The 18,005-nt window shown below is 39.2% G+C and overlaps 1 pseudogene; it reads right to left on the reverse strand.

Moving 5' to 3' along the window:
• Nucleotides 1-15,769: 15,769 nt before the first annotated feature.
• LOC100060653 (large ribosomal subunit protein eL31-like) lies at nt 15,770-18,005 on the reverse strand (annotated as a pseudogene).

Here is an 18,005-nt window from a genome sequence, read left to right on the forward strand (position 1 = left end):
ATATATGCTATAAAATTATGCAAAGGAAAGAAACAAAAATGCCGAGTATTATATGATTCCATTTATATGAAGTGTCCAAAATAGGCAAATCCATAGAGACAGAAAGTATATTGGTGATTGCCTAGGGCTGAGGGGCGACTGAGGAGAAATGAGGAATGACAGCTAATGGATACGGGGTTTCTCTTGAGTGTGATGAAAATGTTCTAAAATTGATTGTGGTGATGATTGGACAACTTTGTGGATATACTAAAACCATTGAATTGTACACTTTTAGTGGGTGAATTGTATGGTATGTGAGTTATAGTAAAACTGTTAGAAACAAAGTTCCACACGGCAAGGCCTGGAGGCACAGGAGCATAGCATACTCCAAGAACATAAGCGGCTTGGCCAACTATTACAGAATGGGAAAGGATAAGTCTAGAAAGCGAGTAGGGGTCAGATCATAGAGAACCTGAGGGCAGTGGGGAGCAGCACAAACATTTTAGGAATATTAATCCATATATGGAGACTGAGCTTGAGGGAACAGGATGGAAAGAGGATGAGTAGTTAAGACGACTGCAACAGATCCGATATTAGTTCATGAGGACTCAGCCGAAATGATGGTGGTGGGGATGTAGAAAGGGAAGAGACAATACCAGACATTTTTAAGAGGCCAAAGCAACAGGATTTTGTGATGAGTGGGCAGGGAAGACGGAAAGGAAGGATCTTTCTTACACATCTTTGTGTCCCCAACAACTTAACATGCCTGACACAAAACAGTGCCCAATAATGTTTAGTGAATGAATGAATGAATGACGTGGATGATTACATTTTCAGAACTTCTGTTACCTGATAGAGAACTTTGGGACACAGCAAGGGATTTTTCTTTTTTCTTGTGAGCTCAGGACTGTAGCCTTCAGAGAATGGATACCTTGGTATGAGGGGAATGGCTACTTCAGGGAGAGAGAGAAAACAATGGTAGATCCAAAGGTACACCTCCTCTCTCCCTACTTTGCCCAGGGCCAGCCTGATGTGTACCTGTGGAATTTTTTTACGAAGAGTTATAAAAGCCAGTAGACTCCATCTAACTCTTGTGGCTTCAGGCTTTTATGCCCATTAGCCAAGTAGACAGAATCTACTCCCACAAGACACAACACAGCATGCTCTACAATATGTGTGGACCAGAAAAATGTTGTACTGAGGCTCAGTGACTAAGATACAACCACCAGAAACCACTTAGATAATTTTGTTCTTCAATTCATCTCTTCTGGTCAGCTATGGCCTGCCCTATTCCACTATGACACATTCTTAGATGATAAAGCTGGAAGATCTAGCTGACACATACCACAGCTTGGAGTTGAAAGTTGTGACCTAATTTCCAAGCGGAGCAAAAGAATCCTCTCTGAAGAGGGATTACATACTAGGAGATGAAGTGTTTATGTTTGTAATAACAGGATGCTTCCACAGAAGACTCTGCTCTATTTAGTGACTGAAGAACAACAGCTTTTATTTGTAGATTGGTGGGGGTGGTTGCAGTTTTGCCTCATTCTGAGCCATCACCAACCTAATTGGCTATGACAAGGTAACTTCCTATGGACCCCTTTCCTTGCTTCAGCAAGACAGGCTTGTGGATGAGTCATGGAAAATTCTGCATTTGCCTGGTATTCGAAGTATACATGAGGTAGTCCTGAGTCTAAGCTTGTGGACAGTACTTGGGCTTACTTATGGCAAAAGGAAAGGATGCAAGGAGTGTCTAGGGGTCTTCCTAGGGGCCAGTTACTAATTAAAGTGATTGAAACCAAGTAGGCCAGTGAGGGACATTGTGGAAGAGGTGATTTGTGACCAGCTAAGCCTTCCAAAGAAGGATTTCTTCTTTCTTTTTCTACCAAATGGTCTTTAGTTAAAATCAAGTACCACCAGCAAACTTAGAATGTGAACCAGGGTTTGGATCTGAGGAGTAGTGAAAAATGATGTTGGGTCTTTTCGAGGGCTAAGAGTCTGGTTCAAGGATCTGTGGCCATCTAGAAAGACCTATCTCTCATCCTGTCTTCTTTGAGAAACGAAACCCCATCTGGAGCGGCTCTACCCTAGTTTGAGCTACTCACATCTTTGGAGCTCCTGGGATGCCCCCTGATGTGGCTCAAGCCCTAAGGGCTGTGGTCTGGAGATGTTTTCCCACTGAGTGTGCTCTTTGGGCATCCAACAACTACAGCTATACTTCCTGCTCTATACCCATCGTTTCTGAGCTAACACAAGCGATCAAATGGTAGTCAGACTTAAAGAATCAGAAATCTTACCCAGTATCAAGCTTTACTAATATTTGAAGGATACAAGTAATCGTGAGCACACGCAAGGCAGGCAGAAGTCAGAGACAGCCAGTGCAGCTCTCCGGTCCTTTCTTGCCACATTAAGATGCATACCAGCCCAGATTTAACGTATAAAGTCTCTAAGCAATGCATGCAGTCATCACTAAGAGAAAAGAGAGAGACTTTGGTGATAGCATGTCTCCATTTTATACTCTGATTATTACATAGCTTACCTTTTCCAGGGAGCCATGCCCCATAAATACATATATTCTATATACTTGCAAATAGTGCCAGACAAACCAAGCACACCCTCCTAAAAGTATTCCATAGAAAAAGACTCTCCCACTGGTTAATACTATTAGTGTGTTTGCCAGGAGATCTGTCATTAGCATGTGTAAGGGGAGATTGACTGGCTCACTTTTCTTTCCTTCCCAGGGGTTCCTTCAGTAGGAGAGACTGGATTGCAATCTTCAGCTAACCCTTTCCTTCCTAGATTCCATGGGACAGAAATGGGAGGCAGAGTGCCTTCTCTGTCAGTTTATGGCTGCCCAGATTGTGGAAGCTCTGGGGCACTGGAGAAAGTGTGGGTTTCGAAGTTGGACAAATAGACAAACGACTCAAGCAACTGAAGCTCACATTTCAGCCTTCCCCCTTTCTGTATTATATTAAAGAAGTCGTTACAGCTCAGTCACTTCATCTGAAGAATGCAGAAATTATCTATCTCACTGGTTTACTGTTATGACTACATGAGTCTTTTTTTTAAAAAAAACATTGAGTCAATTTTATTATCCCACATAATAAGATGTCCAGAGGTGGGGCGGCTCCAGGTTTGGTCAATTCTGCCTGGCTCAATGACATTGTCAAGGACTCAGATATATCCATCTTTCTGCTCTGCCATCCCCAGTGGGTTGGCTTCTATCTCAGGCTTGTGCCCCCATAGCTACAAAATGGCTGCCAGAGTTCCAAATATCACTTAAGAACATTATGACATTAAGCAGAAGAAGAGAGATTATTTTTTCCTGCAGTGCCTCTGTTTGTTTTTGTTTTTGCCATCGTGAAAGTTTTTTTTTTAATTTGAGTTCATAATAGTTTACATCATTGTGAAATTTCAGTTGTACATTATTTCTTATCCGTCATCATATAAGTGCTCCCCTTCACCCCCTGTGCCCACCCCCCACCCCCCACCCCCCTTCCCCTGGTAACCACTGACTAAACTGTTTTCTTTGTCCGTGTGTTTGTTTATATTCCACATATGAGTGAAATCATTTGGTGTTTGTTTTTCTCAGTCTGGTTTGTTTCCCTTAGCATAATTCCCTCCAGGTCCACCCATGTTGTTGCAAACGGGGTGAATTTGTCTCTTTTTATGGCTGAGTAGTATTCTATTGTATATAGATACCACATCTTCTTTATCCAATCATCGGTCGATGGGCACTTGGATTGTTTCCATGTCTTGGCTATTGTGAATAGTGCTGCAGTGAACATAGGGGTGCATATGTTACTTTGGATTGTTGATTTCAAGTTGTTTGGGTAGATACCCAGTAGTGGGATAGCTGGGTCATATGGTAGGTCTATTTTTAGGTTTTTGAGGAATCTCCATACTGTTTTCCATAGCGGTTGCACCAGTTTGCATTCCCACCAGCAGTGTGTGAAGGTTCCCTTCTCTCCACACCCTCTCCAACATTTGTCATTTTTACTCCTAGTGATTATAGCCATTTTAACAGGCGTAAGGTGTTATCTTAGTGAGTTTTGATTTGCATTTCCCTGATGATTAATGATGTTGAACATCTTTTCATGCGTTTATTGGCCATCTGTATATCTTCTTTGGAAAAATGTCTGTTCATATCCTCTACCCACTTTTTGATTGGGCTGTTTGTTTTTGTTTTTTTATTGTTCAGTTGTGTGAGTTCCTTATATATTATAGAGATTAACCCCTTATCAGATATATGATTTGCAAATATTTTCTCCCAATTGGTGGGTTGTCTCTTTGTTTTGATCCTAGTTTCTTTTGCCTTGCAGAAGCTCTTTAGTCTGATGAATTCCTTCTGGTTTATTTTTTCTTTTGTTTCCCTTGTCTGAGAAGACATGGCATTCGAAAAGATCCTTTTAAGTTCAACGTCAAAGAGTGTACTACCTGTATTATCTTCCAGGAGTTTTATGGTTTCAGGTCTTATCTTCAAGTCTTTGTTCCATTTTGGGTTTATTTTTGTGTATGGTGTGAGATAATAGTCTACTGTCATTCTTTTGCATGTGGCTGTCCAGTTTTCCCAACACCATTTATTGAAGAGTCTGTCTTCTCTCCGTTGTATGTTCTTGGCACCTTTCTCAAAGATTAGCTGTCCATATATGTGCGGTTGTATTTCTGGGCTTTCAGTTCTGTTCCATTCATCTGTGTGTCTGTTTTTGTACCAGTACCATGCTGTTTTGATAACTATGGCTTTGTAGTACATTTTGAAGTCAGGGATTGTGATGCCTCCAGCTTTGTTATTTTTTCTTGGTATTGCTTTAACAATTTGGGGTCTTTGGTTGCCCCATATGAATTTTAGGATTCTTTGTTCTGTTTCTGTGAAGAATGTCATTGGGATTCTGATTGGGATTGCATTGAATCTGTAGATTGCTTTGGGTAGTATGGACATTTTAATATGTTTTTTCTTCCAATCCACGTGCATGGAATCTCTTTCCATCTCTTTATGTCATTATCTATTTCTTTCAACAATGTCTTATAGTTTTCATTGTATAAGTCCTTCACTTCCTTAGTTAAATTTATTCCTAGGTACTTTATTCTTTTTGTTGTGATTGTAAATGGAATTGCATTCTTGAGTTCTCTTTCTGTAAGTTTGTTATTAGACTACGGAAATGCAACTGACTTTTGTAAGTTGATTTTGTACCCTGCCACTTTACTGCAGTTGTTAATTATTTCTAATAGTTTTCTGAGGGATTCCTTAGCGTTTTCTATATATAAGATCATGTCATCTGCAAACAGTGAGAATTTCACTTCTTCACTCCCTATTTGGATTCCTTTTATTCCTTTCTCTTGCCTAATTGCTCTGGCGAAAACCTCCAGTACTTGTTGAATAAGAGTGGTGATAATGGGAATCCTTGTCTCATTCCTGTTTTCACGGGGATGGCGCTCAGTTTTTCTGCATTGAGTATGATGTTGGCTGTGGATTTGTTGTATATGGCCTTTATTATGTTGAGGTAATCTCCTTCCAGCCCCGTTTTGTTAAGAGTTTTTGTCATAAATGGCTGTTAGATCTTGTCAAATGCTTTCTCTGCATCTATTGAGACGATCATGTGGTTTTTATTCCTCATTTTGTTAACGTGGCGTATCACATTGATTGATTTGTGGATGTTGAACCATTCCTGTGTCCCTAGTATAGATCCCACTTGATCATGATGTATGATCTTTTTAATGTATTGCTGAATTCTGTTTGCTAATATTTTGTTGACGATTTTTGCATCTATGTTCATCAGCAATATCAGCCTGTAGTTTTCCATTTTTGTGGTGTCTGTCAGGCTTTGGTATCAGAGTGATGTTGTCCTCGTAGAATGTGTTAGGAAGCATTCCATCTTCCCTAATTTTTTGGAATAGCTTGAGAAGGATAGGTATTAAATCTTCTCTGAAAGTTTGGTAGAATTCCCCAACGAAACCTTCTGGTCCTGGGCTTTTATTCTTTGGGATGTGTTTGATTACTCTTTCAATCCCTTTACTTGTGATTGGTCTATTCAAATTCTCTATTTCTTCTTGATTCAGCATTGGGGGTTGTAAGAGTCTAAGAATTTATCCATTTCCTATGGATTGCCCATTTTGTTGGCATATAGTTTTTCATAGTATTCTCTTATAATCCATTGTATTTCTGTGGTATCCGTTGTTATTTCTCCTCTTTCATTTCTAATTTTATTTATCTGAGCTTTCTCTCTTTTTTTCTTTATAAATCTGGCTAGGGGTTTGTCAATTTTATTTATCTTCTCAAAGAACCAGCTTTTTGTTTCACTGATCCTTTCTACTGCCTTTTTTGTTTCCATAGCATTTATTTCTGCTCTGATGTTTTTATTACCTCTCTCCTTCTGCTGACTTTGGGCTTTATTTGTTCTTCTTTTTCTAATTCAATTAAGTGCAGTTTGAGATTGCTTGTTTGGGATTTTTCTTGTTTGTTAAGGTGAGCCTGTATTGCGATGAATTTCCCTGTTAGTATGGCTTTTGCTGCATCCCATATGAGTTGATGTGGTATGTTTTCATTTGTCTCCAGATATTTTTTGATTTCTCCTTTAGTTTCTTCAATGATCTATTGCTTGTTCAATAGCGTGTTGTTTAGTCTCCACATCTTTGTCCCTTTCTCAGCTTTTTTCTTGTAATTAATTTCTAGCTTTATAACATTGTAATCGGAAAAGATGCTTGTTATTGTTTCAATCTTCTTAAATTTATTGAGGCTTGCCCTGTTTCCCAATATATGGCCTATCCTTGAGAATGTTCCGTGTGCATTTGAGAAGAATGTGTATTCTCCTGTTTTTGGATGGAGTGTTCTATATATATCTATTAAGTCCGACTGATCTAGCTTTTCATTTAATTCCACTGTTTCCTTGTTGATTTTCTGTCTGTACGATATATCCATTGATGTGAGTGGAGTGTTGAGGTCCCCTACTATTATTGTGTTATTATTAATACCTTCTTTTAGGTTTGTTAATAGTTGCTTTATGTACTTTGGTGCTCTCATGTTTAGTTCATACATATTTACAAGTGTTATTTCTTCTTGATGGAATGTCCCTTGATCATTATATACTGCCCCTCTTTGTCTCTCTTTATGTGTCTTATCTTGAAGTCTGCTTTGTCTGATAAAAGTATGGCAACAACTGCTTTCTTTTTAAAAAAAATTTGTATTGAGATTATGGTAGTTTACAACCTTGTGAAATTTCACTTGTACAGTATTGTTTGTCACTCGTGTTGTAGGTGCACCACTTCACACTTTGTGCCCACCTACCACCCCCCACTTCCCCTGGTAGCCACTAATCTGTTCTCTTTGTCTACATGTTTAACTTCCACATATGAGTGGAGTCATACAGAGATTGTCTTTCTTTATCTGGCTTATTTCACTTAACATAACACCCTCAAGGTCCATCCATGTTGTTGTGAATGGGATAGCAAGGTTGGTCATTGACTGGCAACTGGGAACTTAGATTCTGGGGAGGGTTCCCACTCTTTTTTTTTTTTTTCAACTGCTGCCGATCTTTTTTTTTTTTTCTGCTTTATTCCCCCAAACCGCCCCCCTGTACACAGTTGTATCTCCTAGTTGCAGGTCCTTCTAGTTGTGGGATGAAGGGTTCCCACTCTTAACTGATAAGAGTGCCTCACTGTGCCTAAACTGCACAAACAATATGGTTTATGCTGAACACCTGCTTTCCTTCTGGGAATCTGGAGTTGTTATATGTGGTAGGCAGAAGCTGCCTGTGTGACCAGCCTCCAATAAAAACCCTGGATGCTGAGTCTCTAATGGGCTTTCCTGGTTGGCAACATTTCACACATGTTGTCACAATTTGTTACTGCATGTCCTGTGTGATTCCACTAGGAGAGGACCCTTGAGAGCTTGTGCCTGGTTTCTCTGACTTCTCCCCATGTGCCTTTTCCCCGTTCTAATTGTGCTTGGTATCCTTTCACTGTAATAAATCATAGCCATGAGTATGGCTATATGCTGAGTCCTGTGAGTTCTCCTAGTGAATCATCAAACCTGGCAGTGGTCTTGGGGACATCTCAACACGGGATACATTATTTTCTACCTTGTCTACTTCATATCTTTTCCCTCCAGATATAAATCACTGGTAAAGAAAAAAAATACTCAATGACACTTGTTAAAGATGGTAAGGCAGACTTTATTCAGGACCATCACAATAGGTATAGCGACCACTGCAATGGGATTTTCCAGTGGAGGAGAGAGACTGGGCTCAACTCTGAATACAGCATGGAAAAGTGGAAATTTATAGTCAAGGAGCAGGTGGATAGAAGGGAGTCAGTGGGTGGAAAATTACTAAGAGGAAATATCAGGGGTAAGGGAGATTATGGCTAAACTGACCTGATAAGATTCTTTGCTGAAGACAAGCCAAGGTGATCAGACATCACCTGGCAGATGGTGGAGGAGGAGGAACCTGATCAGATATTGACATGGATCAGACATCAAAGGTGAGGGGTTCTGGTTAACTTACTTAGCAGGGTTCTTGCTAAAACTGGATTCTACAAGGAAGTGCATGAAGGGCCTAGGAGAAGGTTCATGAACCTGACTAAAGTTTAGTCAGGCAAAGAATCTCTGTCACCAGCAACTTTTAATTATGGAAATGTTCCTGATCACAGTGATAAAACCTGGGTTTAATATAACAGAAACTTCAGAGAATCCTGAGCTGGAGGGTATGAGAAATTGCAAGACAGCATGTGGTCAGGGCCCCACTAAAAGGAACTGAGTGACTACTTACTGGAGAGCTGGTCCAAATCAGGAGAAAAACGGCTTGATGATGAAACTGTGACTGTTTTCAGCCTCTGATTCAATTACATTATCTGGGGTCAACCTAACAGACTTGATGGGTAAACACAGTTCCTAAAAACCACAACCAGACTTGAGGCTCAGTAAATGGCCTATGCCCAGCTTCATTACAATGAGCCAATCTTGAATGGACAAGCTTGGTCTTGTTCAACCAATCATTCTCTGTGAAACTTTCCAGCTTTGCTTTTATAAATCCTACGCTTGCTTTTCATCTGAGAGAGTCTCCACAGGGGCTGGTCTCCCTCGTGTAGTCCCTAAATGTGAGTAAATCCTCAGTACTTCAATTGTCTCTGAATTATCCTTTGACAGTTAGTTTGAAGACTCCATCCCACAGGCCCTAATCCTTCTGTATCCAATTAGGTTTTCCCTATCTTGTCCAGTAGTAAATTCACCTTAATACTATGTCTCAAAGTCTTTATATTTCCTTCATCCTCAGTCACCTCAAAGGTTGTGTACAGGGAAGCCTGGGATGATCTGAATCATGCAGATGTCACTGGCTGGAAAAATCAAGGAAGCCACCAAGATGAACATACACAATGAAGGAAAAGAAGACAAAATCTAGAACTTGTGAAAAAAAGAACTAAAGATATTCTTCTCTACATCTGAAGAAAAAATCCATTTCTCTGTGACCCAAGAAAATATTGTAAGGAAGGAGAAACTTTTCTTCTACCCTCTTGTATTCGGTGACTGGAGCCTGCTAATTAAACTGACAAAAACCAGATTAACAGGAGAAAAGGTTTATTAGGTATGTGCACGAAAGCCTCACAGAAAAGGAAGTGAAGGCCCCAAGGAGGCAGTTAGACCCAGGGGCTTACAGACCATTTTAAAAAGGGGGATTATATTTGTGGAGAAGTGACAAGACAAAGGAAGAAGAGTTTGGGCTTCTAGGGTCAGTAAGTTGTGGGAAGGTAAATATACGGGGGAAACAAGTGGAAGATAAGGGTTATTTGATTAGGTTTGTTATGCTGATCCATCTCAGGGCTGACTTTCTGTCTCCTGTAATAATGGTTGTTTTCCTCCTCCTCCTGATATGGGAGACGAGAGGAAGGACAGTTTCACAAAGGGAAATTTGTGCCCTGTTTTTAGGCAGATAGCGGGAAGGCAGAGAGCTCTTTCTGCATTTGCTGTTCTTAACTGCCTTTAGTTCAAAACAACCCTTATGTCAAGATGGCATATTTTGGGGTGGCATATTCTGATCCCCTTCAATATATTTTACCTTTTTCTGCTTATGAATTAGTCGCATGCTTCTACTCTGGAAGGTGATATAAATTATGGTTTTACATTTCTGCTTCTTAAAATAAATGGTCCTTAACTTAAAAGTCACTTTCTAAAAAACCAGATAGTATTCCCCACCTCCCCATCCCCAATGTATGTTCTTGGCAACAGTCTTGGTTGCCCCACTCCCAGCCCAAACCCGCCTCTTCTTCATATTTATTCTACTCCCACCTAGCCCATTCATACTCTCAGTGTTTGGGCTTCACCTCCTTCTCCCCTAAAACTTGCGCTGTCCTCTAACCAGTTGGGGCTTCACAAAGGATTTAAGAGCCCAGGAAACTGCATAAATTCTTTTCAGTAAAACAATAGATTTTAATGGTTAAAACGTTATTTTCTGGGGCCTGAAAAGCTACCACAGACCTCTACTTTGTAAGGCAAAAGCAATTTAATATTCGAATTAAAGATCTTTCTAGTCCATTGATGGATGAATGGATAAAGAAGCTGTGGAATTCATATACAATAGAATATTATTCAACCATAAAAAGGAAGGAAATCCTGCCATTTGCAATGACACGGATGGACCTGGATGGCATTATGCTAAGTCAGAGAAAGACAAATACTATATGATCTCACTTATATGTGGAATATTAAAAAAAAAACCCAAATGAAAAACAAACTCATAGAAAACAAGATCAGATTTGTGGTTACCAGAGGTGGTGAGTGGGGAGAGGGGGAATTGGGTGAAGGTGGTCAAAAGGTAGAAACTTCCAATTATAAGATAAATAAGTACCAGGGATATAAAGTACAACATGATGACTATAGTTAACACTGCTGTATGGTATATAGGAAAATTGCTAAGAGAGTAGATCCTAAGAATTCTCATCACAAGGTAAAAAACTATTTTTTTCTCTTTCTCTTTTTTTTTTTTTTTGTACCTATATGAGATGATGGATGTTAACTAAACTTACTGTGGTAATTGTAAAGCTGGTAAACAGTTAGCTATTGATGATTAGGTAGCTTTTTTGCAATTCCCGATTATAGCTTTTGGTTGTTCCCCCATTCATTGTTAACTGCACTGCTTAGGCAATATGCTCTCTGACTTCCACTAGATTTCTATAGATAACATCTCCCTGGCACCTGGGTCACCATGGTAATGGATGTTTGAGCTGCTTTTCATGAATTAGGATCCCCTTGTCCAGTTGAGGCTGATTGAGACCACCAACCCATCAACTGGGCCTATGCAGATACCCGATAAGTGACCTTTTGACGTTAAGAGGCTAAAAACTCCACCTTCAGATCATGCTAACACCACCATTTGTGAACATGGGTCCCATGAAGAGGCATGGAGTCTGACTACGCTTGTGCAGATCGTCAATTACCTCACCTCTCTCACCTCCAATCATCTATCTCCACACTTTGGACCACCTTGCTCCTTACCCCATAAATATCCCTGAGTCCCCATTTTTGGGGAGGAGGATTTGAGATTCATTCTCCTGCTTGCTCGCTTGACTGCCTTGTGATTAAAACTATCTCTCTGCTACAATTCTTGTCATCTCAGTGTTTGGCTTTCTGGGTGACAGGCAAAAATGGATCTGGCTTGGTAAAAATTTGGTGAGCCAGCCAGGAAGCTATGTGCCCATGGCTCCATGGCTCCATGGCTGTGGGCCAACTGGGATTTCCTGGGAACCAGTCCAGCAGCTGCCCAGGTGATTTTCCCTAGGGACTATCATCAGTACTTTCCATCTGACCAGCACTGCTGGCCCTAGGCACATTTTTCTTGTGGCAAGAAAACAGGCTCTAGATTTGTTTGTTTACTTGTTTGTTTGTTTTTGCTTCTGGTGAGTTGACAGGCTCAATCTGGAATAGGGTAAGTCACCTCGGGGATGCCCAAGAAACTCTCATCCCCTCCATCTGGGGTCCTTCTGTTCATGGCATGACCATCTGGGCACACATTTGGAATGGGAATAGTTATAGGAATTTTTACCCAAAATCTGGAAACTAGCTCACTGGTTTTTCCATGTCTGAATCTGTGTGTCTGTCCATCTCTGTGTATTGGAATGGAGAAAGCACCATCTGTCCCCAAGTGGAACCCACTGGGGCTGATTCTGAGTAGATGGTCTGATTATAGTTATAAGCCAATGTCTAAAAAAAGGATGATTTTCTTTTGTAACACCACATGGCCACAATATTCTTTAGACTCCAGAGGGAAAATGGCCAAACAATGGATCCTTAAGTTGGAAAAATTTTTAGAGAGCTCTCATCATAAATAGCCACTTTATTGGTACCTATGAAAAGACCAAATTGAAAAGAAAATACGATGACTAGTCTTAAGAACTTAATCAAATTTGGGGTCTCAGCTTCCTTTCATTGTCTTACAGATGCTAATGAAAACAAGTTAACAAAAGAAAAATAATCAGCCACAGGGCCAATTTTATAATTCAGATTTTGCTGAGACCAGGAGCATCTTATTTAACAGGAAGTTTCAGGTTACACCAAAAAGAAGTTCTACAGAAATTAATAGAAAAATGTGTTTCTAAAGGCTACATCTTCCAGATGGAGACAATTGTTTGGGGCAACAGTTAGGCTGCTAAGGTTGATAAGACTATAAAGATTAAAGTATTTAAGCTAATATTATATGAAGAAATTATGTCGACTTTGCCTGAATGTTTTTTGAAATAGAAGTTATGTCTGGCTGAAAATTCTTCCCCTATGTGGTATTATAATACCAAAACTTGTTAATGGAATCCTTATAAAAGTTACAATTACAGGTATAAATGTTGATAAAATTGAGGTAAAGTTTTATAAAAATTGGTATATTTAAATTGGTTTTGTATGAAATGACTGCATCTCTTTTTGCCTGATTGTATTGTGGGGATAAATCTGCCCTTCAGACAATGTTAATTAAACATGCTAAAGGGAAGTCAATAAGGTTGCCTGAGCCTATACCATATGAGATAAAAACTAGAGGCTAATATCAGGTGCTAAAAGGATAATAAAGGCTCCCCCACAAGTAAATTGGTCTAAGGTTAAATTGTACACTTAAAAAGAGGGCCTTCGTGAAACACTTTTTGCAGACTTTTAAATGTGTGTCACATTGTCTTAAAGTTTTAAAACAATAACTGTCGAGTCTTTGTGTATGTGTATCTATATGCATGTTATATATATATATATATACCTCCAGATGGTATGGCCAAAATTAAGAGGTCTGTTTAATTGGCTTAAAGTAAACCCTTATATAAATTATTTCTAAATGTAATAGAAACGGACCCAAATGTCTTTCAAGTTAACATGATATGAAATAATTTTGGTAAATAAAAGCTTATTTAAGTTTGTTGGTTTGATTAAAATAGGCATGTCCTTGAAGTTATCAGCATTGGATATGCTATAGACATACAGTCTGGATTTACTAGTCAAATAAGCTCATGTTATCCCTGTTACAAATTTGTCAGCAAAACAATAGCTTAAAATGATAACTGATTTTGTCTGATGTCTCAAAGTCTTTACTGGCAATCTAAATAATTGTTAAAAACTGATTAAATAAATGTAAAAAAGTTAAAATTTTGGGGGGAAAGCTTAACAATGATTATGTATTACAATGTATGTACTTAAAACAACTTAAGATGATGACTAACTGCTTTAGTGTCACGTAAAGTTTTTGTGAGTAGTCTAAATATGATTGCTACAAAAATAATAGTCTAGATGTAAGTGAGATAAGAGTTTATACGTAGACTTTTACCAATAATTATAGTTTATGACATGAGTACTTAAAATAGCTTCCAAGATCTCTTTGGTAACTTAAAACTTTGAAGTTTTGCTAGGTTAAATTAGTTGATTAAAATTCATTGAGTATCTAGATAATTTCCAAATAAGATAAAATATTAGACATTAATTATTAAATCTTGTTTATCTACTTTTGGCTTCTTATTACAGAGAAACTAAAATATGTTCAGGTTTATTAGTAAATATGTCTTGTATTTTATTAAAATATTGTACTATGAAGTAATATATTTTTAGAAATTATACAAAGTGTTTATAAACTTGCCAAGCCACAGAATGTTAATGTAAAAGACAGTTTATGATTGCTTACTTCTTAGTTTTCACTAAAAATTAAGGTCTATAAGGGTTAAAAATTCTAATTAATAAATTGATTAAAGCTACTAAAATTTAATAAGGAAAACACCTTTGTATTCAAGGAAAGTAAGATACACAGCTTCAGTAAAGAAGGTATAAAGAATGGAGATATTTTTGTTTGTTTTGTTAAGCAAGATAAATTTGTCCTAAAGTACTAGGAGGGAAGGAAAAAAAGGTGGCATGGGACAAATTCTAAATGTAAAAAGAAAGTTATAGAAGGCCTGTGGAGGTGGATCTGAGTTTAGGCTCCCATCTCCTCATCTGGCTGCCTTTTGATAATAAAAGCCCCTTTCCTTGCCAGAAGCCTGGTGTTCCAGTTTTTTATTTTTGGCCCCTCTTGTGTGATGGGTAAACAAACCTGTGTTTGTGGCTGGTAACAATCATTTCACAACATATGTAAGTCAAATCATTGTGCGGTACACCTTAAACTTAGACAGTGCTGTATCTTAATTATATCTCAATAAAACTGGGTTAAAAAAGAGTTTATGCTCTTCAAACACCAAAAAAGAAAAAAAGACCTTTCCTTTGTAAAATGTTTACATTGTAGTCACCCTCCCCTACCACTGAATCACAAAGTACTTTTGGGTCAACTTGGGTTTAGTTTAGAGCCGCCTTGAGTTGCTTATGCTTAATGGAAGACCCTAACTCCCTAATCCTAGGGCTTTCTTCGAGTTAAGGATTTACTACATTGTTTTGATGCTTCATTTCTTTTTCATTCAACATGTAAGAAATGTTTATTGATCACCTAACTGAGGTACAGTCATTAGAAGGTACAGTCATTCTTGTTCACATTGCATGTGAACAAGAAACAGTCCCTATCTTTGAGATGCTTCCAATATAGGGACAAAAAAAAGTAAATCAGCAGTTATAACAGTATGTACAATAATAGGGTAAGCATGGTCGTGTTATAAGAACACATTGGAGGAGCACCCATCTCAATATTAGGCTCTCCCAAACAGTGTAAAGCAGAGAAACTTGCTTTGTTTCCAGTTTTCAAAATCACTGTCCTAGAGAGAATTATATTTGTCTGACCTAGTTCATCATATTCTAGTACATCAGAGATGACTTCTTCTACGGGACTCCTAGACAGTGAATAACTGTGGATGCAATAATCTCATACAGTAGAGGCTTTCTAATTCACAGAATTCCATAGTTCTACTCACCCTTTCTCCTTGCCATAGATGATTGTGTCAAGGACTGAAACTCCTTGGTAATAGCCAATCATACTTTCTCAGCTGAGAATTTGAAAAAATGTTTACAGAGATTAAAGACAGAAAATGCCTGATTTGAACACAAACCCTGGGCCACTGAAGCGGAGCAGGCAAACTTAACCACTACACCACCAGGCAGGCCCCAGGGACAGATGTTTATTTTGCCCAGAATTTACCCACCGGGGACTGGAGTAGTAGTCTCTGCCCTGATGGAAAGAGAACTCAAAAGGATTTAACAAATCACCCCAGAGACCTGGGCAGTCCTGCTGGACTTTGGGGATGTATAGCTCAAGAATGACAGAGCCTCTGACTACACCTGAAGATGGGTGGAAAGGTGCTTCAGGTCTGTTTCCCAGAAGAAGACCCTGAGATGAGGATCCGTATACAAGTGATTTTTTTTTTTTTGGCGGTTTTATAACTTTATTTGACAATCAGCAGTTAGTTCTCATCCACATTGACTGACTGTAGATTTTTCAAAGTGGTGACAGGAACATGAGTAACCAATGTATAGAGTTTGTTTGGTGAATCTTCATCCTCATTACATTTTCTGGACAACTGCACATGGATACAATATGGGACATTCCTTGTTCCTTTGGCCCAGACAGCTTTGTTGAACCTGATGTCAATTTGCACATCTGGAGTTGCCATCTCCTTTGTGACAAATTTCTGGATCTCTTTGAGTGTCCAAGGGGCATGCTTCTTGAAACCCACTCATGGATGCGCTTGTGAATGTTGATGGTGTATTCTCTGGTCACCACCTCGTTGATGGTAGAACGACCCTTCATCTTGCCACCCTTCTTTGAAGCAGCCATTCTGCTGGGCCCACGTTGGAAAGCGCAAGTGATTTTTTAAGAAATTGTTTCTAAGGACACCTTTAAAGGGGTGAGAGAAGCCCGACAGGGAAGGAGAGGAAGCTGAGGGTGTGACCTCAGGTGAAGCCCCAGCCTCAGCTTGGCCCTGCAGGGGAGCCCTGGAGTGTAAGTTATGCCTCTGAGAAAGCCAGGGATCTGGGCTTTCACACTCCTGTCCTTATCTGTCCCTGACTCTTTCTGGCTCTTCAAAGCAGTTCCAATAGCCTAAGAGTAGTCTTACAAGAAGAGTCTCAGGCACAGACCATCAGAAGCAAAAGTACACAGAAGCCAGGGGAAAGGTGTGTAGAAACTTAAACAGAATCCAAGGGGAGCTGGGTGGGGCCCAAAGAGCGTCCACCACAGACGGTGATATACCCTAGCACAGCGCTAACCCCTAGGGGATGGAGTTTTCCTATAGTGGAGTGAAACTGTATACTGAACAAATTTGAAGAAAGGGGCTCTCTCTTTCTCTCTGGAAGGAACAGGGGAGGGTGGGCCTGGAAGTGAGGCTGAGAACTGGGATGTGCCTTCAAAAGGACCCACCCACCTCAACGAAGTGTTTAATGTCCTTTGTTCTTTGCCTTTGGACTATGAGAGGAGTCACATTTAGCATCTAGTTGAAAAGTATTTTTTGCCTTGTAATACCATTAAGTTCTCCCCAACTGCTCAGTAACGTCTTACACACATTCTCACCTGCTGTTGTGGGGGAATCAAGGGCAGGCCACTTCAGGGAGTGTGGCCCACCCCCCACCGCTCCATGATAGCATCGTCACATGGAGGAAGACGTGGCCGCAGGTGGTGGCCTAAAGCAGGAGCTCACGAAGCAGAAAAGAAGGTGTCGAGTGGATGATTCTGGAGCGGACAGATGACTAACCTCCTTTTCTCCAAACATAATAGAAGAAGTCACCTTTGAAGAGAGTAGGGAGACACTAACTCTTGGGTTACACTTAGAGTTTGTGTCACACCAGAAATAAGAGGTTCTTACAAGAGATGACATCCTCATCCCTTGGCCTTGTGAAGACCAGATTGTTACCAAAATGGCGATGGCACAAGGCCTTGACTCTCTGGGACATATGAACAGATAATGAACGATATTTCCAGAAAAATGTAGGCCAGGAGTCATATCCAGCTTTTATATCTGACAAAACTAAAATTATAGTTGGGGTTATCATCTTTTCTTAGTAATGCATTTTGACTGTAATTTGATAATTAGACAGTGTTATATACTTAGTAACATTAGTCAGCCTTATTAAAATGGATCTGATGACAATTTTTTCTCTTAAAAATATTTTAAGTTTTTACTCTTTTCAAAATGTAGGATGACTAAATAGGAGGTACTTTGTCTATAGGAACTTCTTTGGGTAAGGTGAAATAGTGAGCTTGAATATACATATAATTTTAATATTAATATATTATATAAACATTAAAATATATATATACTGAAGCCTATTTCCCTTACATCTTTGTATTTACCATATATATTTATCTATCTAATATATTTATATATACACTATTTTAAACATTTACATATAAAATTTTGGCATTGATATATAAAATTGTAACATATATACACAAACATATACAAATATAATTTTATTTTTCTGAGGGCCAAGCACACTTCATTTTCTGAGCTACAGTTGGTAATTCTTGTATAAGCATGCAATCTATGGACTGGATTAGGTATTAGAATGCTGTGGATAATGGAAAAGGGCTTTGGTGTTAGCCCTGGTCCTTGGAAGCCTTCCTAGGTGGCAGCATGAATCTGCTCTCCGGCCCCAGCAGCTGTGG

Source organism: Equus caballus, chromosome X (assembly GCF_041296265.1).
Source record: "Equus caballus isolate H_3958 breed thoroughbred chromosome X, TB-T2T, whole genome shotgun sequence".
NCBI classification, from domain to species: Eukaryota; Metazoa; Chordata; class Mammalia; order Perissodactyla; family Equidae; genus Equus; species Equus caballus.